This window comes from Rana temporaria, chromosome 11 (assembly GCF_905171775.1).
Source record: "Rana temporaria chromosome 11, aRanTem1.1, whole genome shotgun sequence".
NCBI classification, from domain to species: Eukaryota; Metazoa; Chordata; class Amphibia; order Anura; family Ranidae; genus Rana; species Rana temporaria.
This window is the reverse complement of record NC_053499.1, coordinates 149,429,874-149,444,908: the sequence shown is the minus strand read 5'-3', so window position 1 is coordinate 149,444,908 and position 15,035 is coordinate 149,429,874. Positions and strand designations below refer to the sequence as shown.

At 42.9% G+C, this 15,035-nt stretch overlaps 1 long non-coding RNA gene across 1 annotated transcript in view; it reads right to left on the bottom strand.

Moving 5' to 3' along the window:
* Positions 1-4,945, bottom strand: part of LOC120917860 — a 132,277-nt gene extending 127,332 nt beyond the window's left edge. The window contains exon 1 of the long non-coding RNA XR_005744244.1: positions 4,751-4,945. This is a non-coding gene — a long non-coding RNA (uncharacterized LOC120917860). The remainder of the gene's footprint in view (positions 1-4,750) is intronic.
* Positions 4,946-15,035: the final 10,090 nt, after the last annotated feature.

The following is a 15,035-nucleotide window of genomic DNA, read 5'->3' as shown; positions in this document are numbered from 1 at the left end:
CGCTGCCTCCTGGAAAATGGGGAGCGGTGTCTTTTGGGACCTTGTGTGTGGGGCAGCTGAGACCCGAGCGGTTACTCAGCTTCGGCTGCCGACATCTCGGGCACCCTGGACAGACAAGTGTCCTTATTAAAAGTCAGCAGCTACAGTGTTTGTAGCTGCTGACTTTTAATTTTTTTTTTTTTTTTTTAACGCCGGACCTCCGCTTTAATGTCAGCTTAGTATTAAGAAAGCAAACTCCAATTAAACTATTTATATTTAAAATATAAATAGTGATCGAATTTATAAAAAAAAAAAAAAAAGTATTATATATAAATAAATAAAATATACACACACACAGTATATATATATATATATATATATATATATATGCATATGTGTGTGTGTGCGTGTGTGTATTCATATATTTTTTTTCTTTCCCATGCGGCTATCACATTATCCCAGCCAAATCCAACAGCAACAAACCGTCATGTGTCGAAAAAATAAAGCGGGAGAGGTGAGCGCTATTTTCCTATTGATATTTACTTCTGTTTATTTAATGATGTGATGTAACTTGAACTGGCAGTCTTCAGCATCACCCTTGGCTTTATGTCAGCTATTGGTTTGTCTCAGTCAATCAATGCCACTACGGCGGCACCGAGCTGCCACTCACCAGTAGGGGGCACTGCAATGATTTTATCTTAAGGCACTTCAGGAAACTAGTTGATTAAAACAGTTTATTAGCCAGTGAAAAAACGGAAGTAAATTAGCCAACAAAAGGTGCAATACATAATTTCCAATGTTTTTTTTTTGTTTTTACTTTGTTTCATTAAATTTTCACAAGCAGATTGAATAGAGTAGAGGGGCTTTTTAAAAAAGACAAAGAGACGGCGCTGTCACGCAACTCAATGTCTTGGGTTTGCTTTTGGAGAAACTGATTCATCTCTCCTTTGTAAAATGTTCACAAGCTGAGAAAGAAGTTGATTAATTGATGGCGAAAAAGGGAGGCGGCAAAAGACATCAAGATCTAAAAATTGCTTGAAGGAAGTCATGATAATGTACAATAAAATCACATCAGCACCTCTCTGTCTGCGCAATTCGCACCTATTTCAGCGAGAGGTAGAGGGAAATGTTGTGATATTGTGAAACGACATGAATGGTCAGCTATTGCACTAATTGGTTACCTTTGTTAATTATATGTATATGCTTTCGGGCAATTTAAATGTCTATAAGGTGGAATAGCTGATGTAAATTAAGAGGGTCACACTGGTGCTTGTAGGTAGTCAGGTTCAGTTGGCTCCCAGTCAGCACCTTCCAAGTATCTTTCATCTGACAAATTTGGCCATCACAGTGAATTACCAAATCTGATGCAAATGGGAAGCCTGTTGCCTAGAAAGAACCACAGTGTATGGGAATCCTGAGTTTCCCCATTGACAACAAAGGACTGCCAGACCTGGGAGACACAATCTGATCATCTAAAGATGACTTTGAGTCTAACTTCAAGTGTAAAAATAAATGTTTGGCTTCAAAGCAACCCGAGCATCCGATATATGTTTTCACGAAAGGGGAAGCTTCACTTGTTTGCCTCCCTCTCTTTAAATTTTGGCACTTTATTTTTTATTGGGGAAGCGGGTACCTAATTTTGACAGGTACCCACTCCCACTTCAGGTCAGATGGCCGCAGCGATCAGAGTGGAATTTCACCCTCCCCTTTCACCCGCAGGGTTACAGGTCCCAGAACACTGCAGGACCATTCACAAAGTGCAGTATGGCTCTCACATGGGCAGTGGGATGCCAGCTCTGAAGCTGCAAACAGTCACAGCTGCCTTCCCAAAGTAAACATGCCAGCGCCAAGAGCCGAAGAATGGCGAAGAGCCAGCTTGCTGGATCCTTGGACAGGTAAGTGTCCTATTATTAGAAGTTAGCAGCTACATTATTTGTAGTTGCTGACTTTCATTTTTTAGTTTCTAAGTTGAAGAACCGCTTTAAAGGAGATCTATTATCACAGCATACATTTTATATCATCAGCATTGTAAAAAAAAATGAAAACGCTATGTAGCACTACCCCCGGAGGAGCTGCTGGATTTTTGGGCGGCGTATTACCTCTTGGCCCCTCCGAATTCCTAGGGGTGAATGATGCGTATTGCATATAGTGGAAGTAAAGGAATGTCCATGACAGGTGCACTTTGCTGTGCTCTTTATTACCCAGCCGGGTAAAAACAATAACTTGTGGTGAGAAAAGTAAAGTTGAAGAAGAGAGAAATTTGTAGATTCAGGCTTTATGATAAGGAAACAGTCCTGTTCCCAAACGTAACACTCCTCTGCGCCACTCCTGCCGGAGTGGGCTTCCCGTACCCGGACAGAACAGGCCTCTCTCACTGACCTGGCAGCCGGAGTATCGCTCGGACAATTTCAGGATAAAGTCTCTGCCACAGACCCTCCTCGGTGAGCCTCAGAAAGGTACTTCTGCCACGAGCCTCCTTCTGGATTGTATCCTCTGAGGTATCCCTCCTTGGATGAGTTACGTCTGGATCTCCTTCAACTTGTCGCCCAGGTACCGACTGACAGGTGATCAATCCCTCAGTGTCCGACTACCTCGATCCCCGGTGGTTTGTTGAGGCCCCTTTGGAACGCCAGCCTCTCAATGGCGCTCCTCAGACTGACTCCCCACCAAACAGCAGTACAGCTTGGGATCTTCAAAGGTGGGAACCCAGTCACTCACTGGGTCCCCGTCGCTGTTAAGATGCTCCGGGCCAGCATGGCTCTGGAAACCAGGAACACCGAGCAGCACGCATGCCCCGGCCAGATAGGCCAAAACGCCGGGCGCCGTGGTGTGGCCACCCTAAAGGTGGGTGCCACACTGGATGAAGAAGACCCAGAACCAATTGCCTTTGCCTCATAAATACCCCTCCCCAGCATGTACAGTGAGGACAACCCCTCCTGATTGGCTGCTGAGAAAGAGCACCCAAACCTTGACTCCACTGCTGCTACCTGCAGCACCGGGGCTGGAAGAACACCCCAGTACAACAGAATAAGCCTACAGCACAGCCAAGCTGAGACAGAGACCCTGTTTTACAACTAACAATTTTGGATCAGAGTTTAACTACACTCTGATCTACCCTTAAATTTAACTAGCACCAGTACCATAAAGTACACAGGCGCTACAGCTAGATATATTTGACAACCCAATATAAGTTTGCTGGAAAAATCTCCTTTTATGTTGTGAGTTCTGCTGAAGGTCTCCTACAGCACACTGATCTTCCCAGTGAATGGATGTGCAGTGGGGGCATGTCAGGACAAGTCTGATCATTGGAGGAGAGTACACTGAGTTCCCAACATAGCCAGAAAACTGACCACGTTGTGTTCTACTGCTTGGTGTGGTCAGTTTTTAAAAGCAGAGGGACTGGCAGGAACACCAGGGATTTTAAATACAGGAAGTAATACAAAGAGAACAGGAGACTCTCTCATACAAGTACATGGTACAGCAGGCACATATCAGGAATATGAAGTGTTGGGGTAACCAACGCTTTAAGTCATGGGTCCTCAAACTATGGCCCTCCAGTTGTTCTGGAACTACAATTCCCATCATACCTAGTCATGTCTGTGAATGTCAGTGTGTTACAATGCCTCATGGGATGTGTAGTTCCGCAACAGCTGGAGGGCCGTAGTTTGAGGATCCTTGCTTTAAGTGATACTTAAAAAGGTTTGATGCTATAAAGAAATGCATGACACAGTGTTGAGAGTCACCATTACTATACGATAGGTTACTATATACCATATTCACACTGGTTCGCTTCAAAACTGCCAGTAAAAAGCCTATGAGTTAATGAAGCACTTCTGATACGGTTTTTAGAAGGACATCAAAATGACTCAAAATCTGCACCAAATATGCTAAGTCGGGGGGCATTTTTGAGGTGGTTCCCATTCATTTCAATAGAGAGGAGTGGTTTTTTTTTTACCTCCCCAAACATGCTACAAGTGGGATTTTTTTCACAGCAACGAAAGTGCACCACCCCAGTGTGTAAACATTTATTGATTTTAAAGGGAAGCATTTTTCTTGAGCTTTTCAGGTGCTTTTGTAACATGAAAGCACTTGAAAAACTCCTCAGTGTGAAAGGGCGCTTACAGAACAAGGAAGAATCATAGCTTCAACGGGCAGTAACTTGCAAACAAAGTATTAAAAAATAAATAAAAAACAACTCTACATTTTGTGAATCACATTTATATTTGCTCTTTCCATATGCTAAAAGAAAAAGTTACAGGGTTCACTTTACAATATCTATATTATAATAATACAGGGTGAGGACGCAGATGGGCGCATTCTCGGTGCCCGGGAAGCTCCTGGTGTTTTAAACATCCACCCATAGACATGAATGGCTGCAGGAGGCTATATGCAGCTATGGAGATTTTAAATCCAAGGGTGCCAGATTTTCTTAAACTCTAAAAAAGTCATACACAATACTTGCCATTTTATAATAGATAAAGGTTTGTGTTTAGCTCGTACTATATTCTTTATTGGCAATTCCTAGGATCTAGCGATTGATATTTTCAATAGTTTTCATATTTTCACTGCTATGTAGATGTAGAATATGAGAGTTTGAGAATGTCTTGGTATTCCAGTTATTGGTTCAGCGAGAAAAGCTACATGCAGATTTGTGGGTATATTAAGGCTGGAATCAGAGCATACTGTATATTCTTCTCTGGTCTAAAAATGGGAAGCTGCCACCAAGAATTGTATTTTATATTTTTGTAAATCAGTATAAAGCATATCTTACCTTTTGAGGAGCTTTGTCAGAGAAAATGCAGATTGCAGTCCTCCTGGATCTGAGCAATGGAACACAGGTGTGTAGGATTGTGACTATCAGGTGCTCTCGCAGTCTCACATTAAGGTGGGAGATTCCATTAAAAAATAAAAATAAACAAAAAACAAAACAATTCACTAGAAAATAAATATGTGTAGTAACATTTCTGAGCCTAGAATGGCATGGGTTTCAGCATGGGTTTCAGATGTGCTTGCGCATGAGTTTTTTGCATAATTATACACTACTTGTATCCTCATCCTTTTGTAATTTTTTTTCTGCATTTTTCTTCCATTTAAATCTATTTTTAGCCCTGGTTCACTGAGATATCACTTAGCTACTTTGAAATCGCGCAACTTCACTTAGACCCCTTTCACACTGAAGCGTTTTTACAGCGGTTTAGCGTTAAAAATAGCGATATTAAAACGCTCATAAAATGCTTTCCATGCATCCCAATGGACCCTTTTACACTGAGTCCTGCAAGCAGCATCTTTGGAGCAGCTTTTGGGCGCTAAAAAAACGCTCCAAAAACGCCCCTCCCCATTTAAATAAATTGAAAGCGCTGTAAAAACGCCTTACCCTTTCACACTGAGGCGTTGCACTGGCAGGGCGTTGAGAAAAGTCCTGCAAGCAGCATCTTTGGAGCAGCTTTTGGGCGCTGAAAAAAACGCTCCAAAAACGCCCCTCTCCATTGAAATGAATTGCTGAAAGCGCTGTAAAAACGCCTTACCCTTTCACACTGAGACACTGCAAAAATGCCCTTAAACGTTAGGGTCTTAGCGGTGCTATAACAGCACATTGGGATTGCTGATGAGGCTTCGCTCGAATAACGCTCGAATAACGCCCCAGTGTGAAAGGGGCCTTAAAGTAGCACGATTTCAAAGTAGCAAGGTCAGCGCGATTTCAGGTGCTACTTGATAGACATCTGTGTGGCTTCATACACAGATGTCTATTGAAATCGCACCTGAAAATCGGCAAAAGTAGTGCAGAATCTACTTTTGCAAAACGGTGCGGCGCCGCAAAATCGGTGTCGCACCGATTGGAACAGTGCCACTGCTGTCAATAGGCTGCCACTTGTCATGCGATTTGATCTCTCAAATCGCATGACAAATCGCATGACAAATCGCTCCAATGTAAACCTAGGCTAAGGCTGATTTTCCCACTGGGGCGTCGGCAGTAAAGCGCCGCTATTTTTAGCAGCGCTTTACCGTCGTTTTTGCAGAGGTTTTTGGCCACTAGCGGGGCGCTTTTAACCCCCGCTAGAGGGCGAAAATGGGTTACAACCCCCCAGCAAAGTGCTGGTTCGGTGGCACTGCCCATTCTTTTCAAAGGGCAGGAGGGGTGTATACTTCTTAACCGCTCCAAAGATGCTGCTTGCAGGAGTTTTTTTAACATCCTGCCAGTGCTTTACAGGCGCTATTTTTAGCCCGAAAGAGACTGATAAACTCCTCAGTGTGAAAAGGGTCTTATTGACATTTCCGTTGTACACATATAGCTAGATTCAGATAGCTTTACGCCAAGTATCAGTAGATACGCCGTCGTAACTCTGAATCTACGCCGTCCTAAATTTAAGCGTATTCTGGAAACCAGATACGCTTAAATTAAGCTAAGATACGCCGTCGAATCTTAGGGTGCATATTTACGCTGGCCGCTAGATGGCGCTTCCGTTGAGTTCGGCTTAGAATATGTAAATGACTAGATACGCCGATTCAGAAACGTACGTGCGCCCGGCGCATTTTTTTACGTCGTTTACGTACGGCTTTTTCCGGCGTAAAGTTAGTCGAACAAATAGCTGGCCTAGCCAATGTTAAGTATGGCCGCCGTTCCCGCGTCGAAATGTGAAAATTTTACGTTGTTTGCGTAAGTCGTCCGTGAATGGGGCTGGACGTAATTTACATTCACGTCGAAACCAATACGTCCTTGTGGCGTACTTTGGAGCAATGCACACTGGGATATGTTCACGGACGGCGCATGCGCCATTCGTGAAAAACGTCAATCACGTCGGGTCACAAGTAATTTACATAAAACACGCCCCCCTCATCCTCATTTGAATTAGGCGCGCTTATGCCGGCCCATTCACACTACGCCGTAAAACAACCCCCCCCCCCTCTTTTTTATTGGTTTAGAAGGAGGGAAAAATAATTTCGAAGATTTTTCTGATTTTTATTTCTGTCTGTGTTTGTCACTTTCTCTGTTTGTCCAGGCAATGACTTACACCAGGACTGAAAGCTAGAAAAAAAATCCAAAATTCTAAGTTGTCACTGAAAAAGGAATAGAGGAAATCTTCCAACAGGGACACTTGTATTGGTGACAACAGTCTAAGGCCTCGTACACACGACCGAACATGTTTGCTGAAACTGGTCCGCGGACCAGTTTCCGCGGACATGTTCGGTCGTCTGTACGGCCGACCGGACCGGATTCCCGGCCTAGCGGACAGGTTTCCAGCTGTCACTGAAGCCGGCCCACTGAGCCATCGGCCCACCGGGAAACTCCCTGTAGTCCCAATGGCCAGTCCATCTCTGGTCACAGACAGCCAATAGCTACGCCACTCCTCTAATCTACTACTACACAGCAGCAGAGGACTAAAGCAGTGTTAGTAGCTATAATATTTTTATTGACTAAAAAACACTATTTTAGTAGACTAAAATACGACTAAAACTAAAAAAAATTCAGATGACTAAAATACAACTAAAACTAAAATGGCATTTTAGTCAAAAGACTAGACATAAGACTATGACTAAAACTAAATTTGAAAATTTATATAAAAATTAATAATACTCAGCTGGCCATTTCTAAATCCGCAACACAATTCCATCCAAAGCCTATAATAATAGCATATTAAAGTTTAAACATGTATTGCACTACCGCATGAGGATAAGTAAGGGACAAAAGCTGCTCAAAGAGAAAGAATTAAGAAAAAGTAATTTCTTATATTTTATCTTAATGTTTAATGTTGGTAATATATTCAGGTAATATGTGCAATGGCATTACAGCCAGTAGAGTTTACAGTTTTTTTTTTATTTTTTTATTTTAAAGTTGCACTTCTGTTTGTCAAAATACAATATTTTTGTTTGTTTATGAAACTTGGATTTATTTATAAAGACGTTATTTATCACAACGGCAAAATCTGTGTTTGAAGTGCATGTTCAAACCTTAAAGTGGAGTTCCACCCAAAAGTGTAACTTCCGCTTTTTGGAACCCCCATGTATTGACCCTTCGCGTCAAACCCACCCCCCCCCCCCCGCTGTCTTCTGGGAAACACAGTGTTCCCAGGAGAGAGCGGGGACCAGTGACGGTGCGCCGCGCACTCGCGCATGCGCAGTAGGGAACCGGGCAGTGAAGCCGCGAGGCTTCACTTCCTGATTCCCTCAACGAGCGTGGCGGCGGCAGCATCCGAGGACCAAGAGATTGCTCGTCCTCGTCTGCCGACTTTGCGCGCGCTTGACAGGTAAGTGTTTATTTTTTTTAAAAGTCAGCAGCTGTAGTATTTGTAGCTGCTGGGTTTTTAAAAAAAAAATTGGGGGGGTCCCCCGCGTTAATACCAGAAATAATAACATGTTATTAGATATAATGGGGCAGATCCACAGAGATCTGCACCCGCGCAGCGTATTAGAGATACGCTACGCCGCCGTACCTTACCTGGCTTTAGTTCGAATCCTTAAAGATTTTGCGCCGTAAGTTACGGCAGCGTAGTCTATCTCTGGCGGCGTAACAGCGCGTAATTCAAATCGGCGATTAGGGGCGTGTTTCATTTAAATGAAGCACGTCCCCACGCCAAATGAACTGCGCATGCGCCATCACTAAATTTCCCGCCGTACATTGCGCTAAATAATGTCGCAAGGACGTCATTTTTTTTTAACATAGACGTGAATTACGTCCATCCCGATTCACGGACGACTTACGGAAAAAAAAAAATAATCAAAATAAACGCGGGACCGACAGCCATACTTAACATGGCAGGTCTAACTATACGCGACAAAATACCAGCTTTAACTATACGCCGGAAAAAGCCGACTAGAGACGCCATAAAAAAATGCGACGGCCGCTCGTACGTTCGTGGATCGTCGGAAATAGCTAATTTGCATACTCGACGCGGAAAACGACGTGAACGTCACCCAGCGGACGCCGAAGAATTGCATCTTAGATCCGAAGGCGTACGAAGACGTACACCTGTCGGATCTAACCCAGATGCCGTCGTATCTTGTTTTGAGGATTCAAAGTACGCCGGCGTATCAGTAGATAGACCGGCGTACTCGCTCTGTGGATCTACCCCAATGAGTTTGGAAATTCTAGAGAAATGTTTAACCACTTCATTACCGGGCCTATTTTGGCACTGTTCTCCTTTATGTAAAAATCACAATTTTTTTGCTAGAAAATTAATCAGAACCCCCAAACATTATATATTTTTTTTAGCAGACACCCTAGGGAATAAAATGGCGGTCATTGCAACTTTTTTTCTCGCACGGTATTTGCGCAATAATTTTTCAAACGCCTTTTTTTAGGGAAAAAAACAGTTTCATGAATTAAAAAATAACAAAACAGTAAAGTTAGCCCAATTTTTTTGTATAATGTGAAAGACGATGTTACGCCGAGTAAATAGATACCTAACATGTCACGCTTTAAAATTGCGCACACTCATGGAATGGCGCCAAACTTCGGTACTTAAAAATCTCCATAGGCGACGCTTTAAAATTTTTTACAGGTTACTATTTTTGAGTTACAGAGTAGCTCTAGTGATAGAATTGTTGCACACGCTCTAACGCACGCAACGATACTTCACATGTGGGGTTTGAACGGTGTTTACATATGTGGGCGGGACTTGCATGCGTGTTTGCTTCTGCACGCGAGCGACCGGGACAGGGGCGTTTTAAAATTTTTTTTTTATTATTTTTTTTTTTTACTTCATTTTTTTATTTTTACACTTTTTTTGACATTTTTTTTTTTTTGATCACTTTTATTCCTATTACAAGGAATGTACACATCCCTTGTAATAGGAATCACTGTGACAGGTCCTCTTTATGGAGAGATGTGGGGTCAATAAGACCCCACATCTCTCCTACAGGCTTACAAGCATGAAATCGGTGAAAAACATTTCACCGATTACATGCCGACAGCCGCGATTGCGGCTTTGTTTACTTCCGGGTACCGGGCCCTCCGACGGTCATAGAGATGACTGTGACCGTCTGGTCACCAGTCATCTCTATGGTTCAGCAACGCGCGCCGGCCGATTCGCTCTCCGGGCCCCTGATGGCACGGGAGAGCCCGGAGAAGCACCGGATGGCGGCGGGAGGGGGGGGACGTCCCCTCCCGCTGCCTAGAAGAACGATCGAGCGGCGGAACCGCCGCTTTGATCGTTCTTCTGGTGCACAGAATCGCCGGCTGAAGACAGAGATATCTGAATGATGCCTGCAGCTGCAGGCATCATTCAGATATCACCACTCAAAGTCCAGGATGTCCCAGGACGTCCTACGGATCTGAAGTGGTTAAATAATGTATCACAATTTAACTAAACCCATTAGATATTGGTCGACTAAAATATACTGGAGATTTTAGTAGACTAAAACTAAAACAATTCAGATGACTAAAATATGACTAAAACTAAAATGTAATTTTAGTCAAAAGATTAAAATACGACTAAAACTAAAATGGCATTTTAGTCAAACGACTATAACTAAAACTAAATTGGACTGAAGTCAAAATTAACACTGGACTTAAGGAGGAGAGTGGGCACAGAAAGCCACCCGCTCTATCACTGTTTACATAGCATTGGAGGGGATCGGGAGCGTCACACAGCCGGTGGGCACCCGGCTACACCCTATATAGTACCTGAACAAGGGGGCATATTCTTATAGATCTGAGGCGGCGGAACGTATGTCCTTTACGTTACGCCGCCGCAAGTTTATGTGGCAAGTGCCTGATTCCCAAACCACTTACCTGTAAACTTGCGGCGGCGTCGCGTAAAGTCCACCCGCGCAAGCCCTCCTAATTCAAATGATCCTGGTAGGGGGCGTGGATCATTAAAATTTGGCGCGCTTCCGCGCCGATCGTAATGCGCATGCTCCGTCGGGTAAATTACCCGACGTGCATTGCGCTAAATGACGTCTCACGGACGTCATTTGTTTTGACTGTAACGTAAATGGCGTCCAGCGCCATTCACGGCCGACTTACGCAAACGACGTTAAATTTTCAAATTTCGACGCGGGATCGACGGCCATACTTAACATTGAGTACGCCACCTAGGGGGCATCTTTATCTTTACGCCGCGTATCGCTTACGGAAACGACGTTAAAACACTACGGCGGGCAAGCGTACGTTAGAGAATCGGCGTGACTAGTCATTTGCATATTCTACGCTGACCGCCACCTAGCGGTCAGCGTAAATATTGCAGCCTAAGATACAACGGCGCAGGCCGTCGTATCTTAGGCATGTTTAAGTGTATCTCAGTTTGAGAATACACTTAAACATAGGATCGGACTTACGTTGGCGTATCTGCTGATACGCCTGCGTAAATTATTTGAGAATATGGCCCAGGGTTCTCAATGGCAGGACTACAAGTGATGATTTTAATGAAAAATGCACATTTAAAATTACTTTTGAAATGATATAAACATGTTACATTTTATTTTAGTGACTGTGTTTACATCTACTTTAAAAGGGAAAGTTCTCACAAGACCAGCAAAAGAAGTTTCACGTTCTCCTGGGGTATCAAGGTACAGAGACATAATCTGCATTTTTGTTCCTGCTCATTAATCACGATCTAATAGTGAATATCCTGTCTTGATAGGTCCAGATAAATTCCCTTTGATTTAAATAGCCTGCAAGAACTCTGTCAAACTCTCCTGGATACATGGAAGAGATTGTATTATAAATGTAGTAAGATACCATATTACCTGCTACTGAGCTAGTTGGTTTAAAAGAAACCTAATGTATACTGCCATCCAGTGGCACCAAACTTTACAAAAATTACAGCACACAGATTAATTATTTTACATTCATTTAAATCCATGCCAAAGTGGACCCCTTGGTCAACAAGTATCATTTGGCATTTTAGCATGCCTTAAGCACTTGTTTGCATGTTTCAAAAGGGCCCATTTACACTGGAGTGTTGCAGTAATACATGCATGTATAAAGCAGAACTCCAGATAACAAGAAAAAAACTAATAGATAAAACAGCTTTTGCAAAACTCTTCACAGTCAATATAGAGATTTTCTCTGCTATACTTTTTTTTTTCTACCACTAGATGCCCCCAGCCTAGTTGTCAGCATTCACCCAGTTCTTCTGAACCCAGGTTTTCCTTGATCCACCCTCCAGTCTGTGACGGGACAGTGAAAGGAGAAGCTGCACATTAATAAGCTCATCTCTCTGTCACTCTGCTGTTTCCTCCTATTGTCAGAACATGAATTGGACTCCTTGTGCTGCTTCTCCCACTCCCATTCCAGGGACGTCACAAGGCTGACACTAAAAATCCTGATCACTATGGTAACACTATATTGCTCTAGTCATAGTGTGATAAAAAAAAACATAAAAAAAAAAAAAAGGAATAAAAAAGAAAAAAAATTAGAAAGAAATTAGTTATATTATTATTATATTTTTATTTTTTTACATACTCTCACCAGTCAGTGTCTCCGATCACTGCCACACCAGTTATATAATAACGCTGTACTGCATTGGTGACAGTATGTAAAAAAAAGAACATTTTAAAACTTTTTTCTTTAAAGCGGGGGTTCACCCAAAAATAAACTTTTTTACATTAGCTACATCCCTCCAGCATACTGCTAACATCTGCAGTATGCTGTTTTTTTTGTTTTTTTTTGTACTTATCATTATACGAGCTCTTGTTAACCGGCTCCGAGCGGGGGATTACTTCCGGGTATAGGCGTTCCTAAGCAAAGAGGAGTTGATTGACGGGCTGCAAAAGCGCGTCACGCCTTCCGAAAATACCCAAAGTCACACTCGGGTGTTTACGGCGCCTGCGCAGTCAGCTCTACACGGCAGGCGCAGGCGCCGTTAACGCCCGAGTGTGACTTTGTGTATTTTCGGAAGGCGTGACGTGCCTTAGCAGCCGTCAATCAACTCCTCTTCGCTTAGAAACGCCCATTCCCCGCAGGATTCCCCGCTCGGAGCCGGATAACAAGGGCTCATATAATGATAAGTACAACAAAAAAAAACAGCATACTGCAGATGTTAGCAGTATGCTGGAGCTAATGTCAAAAAGTGGATTTTTGGGTGAACCTCCGCTTTAAATTGTTTAATTTTCCTAAAAGTTGTGACAAAAAATTACAACTTTCAAATTCACCAGACTTGAAAATTGCTGTTCAGACGCTCTTCAATATCCCCCCAATATCAATGCGAAAAATTAAAAGCTCACAATCCCAATCGCGTTCTGCGATCCACCAACCAAAATCTACTCCAGATACCCAAAGCCAGATACAAGTCCGAAGGAGAACGAAGATTTGCAGTCCAAGGACCTAGACTATGGAACGCTCTTCCAACCAGCATCCGATTGGAGGTGAACCACTTGGCCTTCAGAAGAAAGCTCAAAACCCATCTCTTCTGAGGGCAAAAAGTTTACTCAGGGAATGGATACTAAGCGCCCAGAGGCGATTCAGTTCGCATGTGTTGCGCTATATAAGTTTCTCACTCACTCACTTCATACAACCTGACAGAGCCAAAGAAGAATGGGCAAAAATGTCCCTCTCTAGATGTGGAAAGCTGGTAGAGACATCCCCAAAAAGACTTTCAGCTGTAATTGCAGTGAAAAGTGGTGCTACAAAGTACTGACTCAGGGGGGCGCTATACAAATGTTTCCCACACTTTTCACATACTGTATTTATTTGTAAAAAAAAAATAAAAAAACATTTATCATTTTCCTTCCACTTCACAATCATGTGCCACTTTGTGTTGGTCTATCACATAAAATCCCAATAAAATACATTTACATTTTTGATTGTAACATGACAAAATATGAATACTTTTTCAAGGCACTGTAAACTTTTCCGTTCTAAAAAAATAGATTACAAAGCCAATAAGTAGTGGGCGTGTATGGATTATTTTTGAAAAATAAGGATATTGTTCAGTGTCACTTTAATGGCACTGCAATTCATGGCAGTTAATGTGTTAACTGGCACTGTGGCAAGGCAATTTACTTCAGCCCATATTTGTGAATGGGCCCCTACACTTCTTTTTTTGGCAGATTTACATATAAGAAATTAGAATTGTCTGGTAAATTTTGAGACTGAAACATGTTGGCAGCTAAAACACTACATTTGAACTGCAAAGTTTGGTGTCAATACTCAGCCAAATCCTCACAAGCCACCTCAATCTCAGGCAAAAAAAATTGTCAGGTCAAATAAATGAATGGAGAAGGAGAATAGGCCTGGGGACCTCTGTGCTGCGAGACAGATGACCTATAACATTATCACTCTTTACCTACATCTTGTGCATGGCCTTACAATCCTTCTACTTCAGAATAACCAAAGAAACATACCTGGATTATCGCATAGAAATATATCAGCATACACAGACAGAACTGAGCAGACACCTTTCCTTGCTAGGTAACCTTGGAATCATTCTTTAGAATATATTTACACAAGATGCATTTCTGTTTGTATGGCCCGTGGTTGTGAACAGGGCTGTCTTAATGAGAGGGCACACCTGGGCACTGCCCAAGGGCCCCAGCTGCATGGGGGGCCCCTGCACTTTCCCCAAAGCAGCTGGTCCTTGAGCCCATGATCCCCTGAAATTGGGGGCCCCATGATGGCACTGAGAGTGATGGATGCAAAGGGGAGGAAGTCTGTCTCCTACCTTCTTAATGTCTGTTTACCTGCACTGTCATCATTGTAGGGACCCCAGAGCATTACTTTGCCCAGGGGCCCATGATGCTATTAAGACGTCCCTGGTTGTGAAGGACCCTATATGACTGCCTTGAATGAAAAAATGTAGAACACCATAAACTTCTAACACTCCTCAATGTGACCTGTTGGTGTGAGCATGCACACTGATCAAAACAGAAGATACAAACAAATTACCTTTAATGGCCTTCAAAATATTTGCCATCCTTCACAGCACACTTTTGGCAATGTTCATAAAGCTTCTGGACACTGTCAGCAAAGGCCTATTGGAAGACTAGGTGAAGACGGAAGTTCCGACATCGTTGACAGTACGCCAATGGAGCGATTAGTTTCAAGGTACAGTGGAACCTCAGATTACGAGCATAATCCGTTCCAGGAGAATGCTCATAAACCAAAGTACTCGCATATC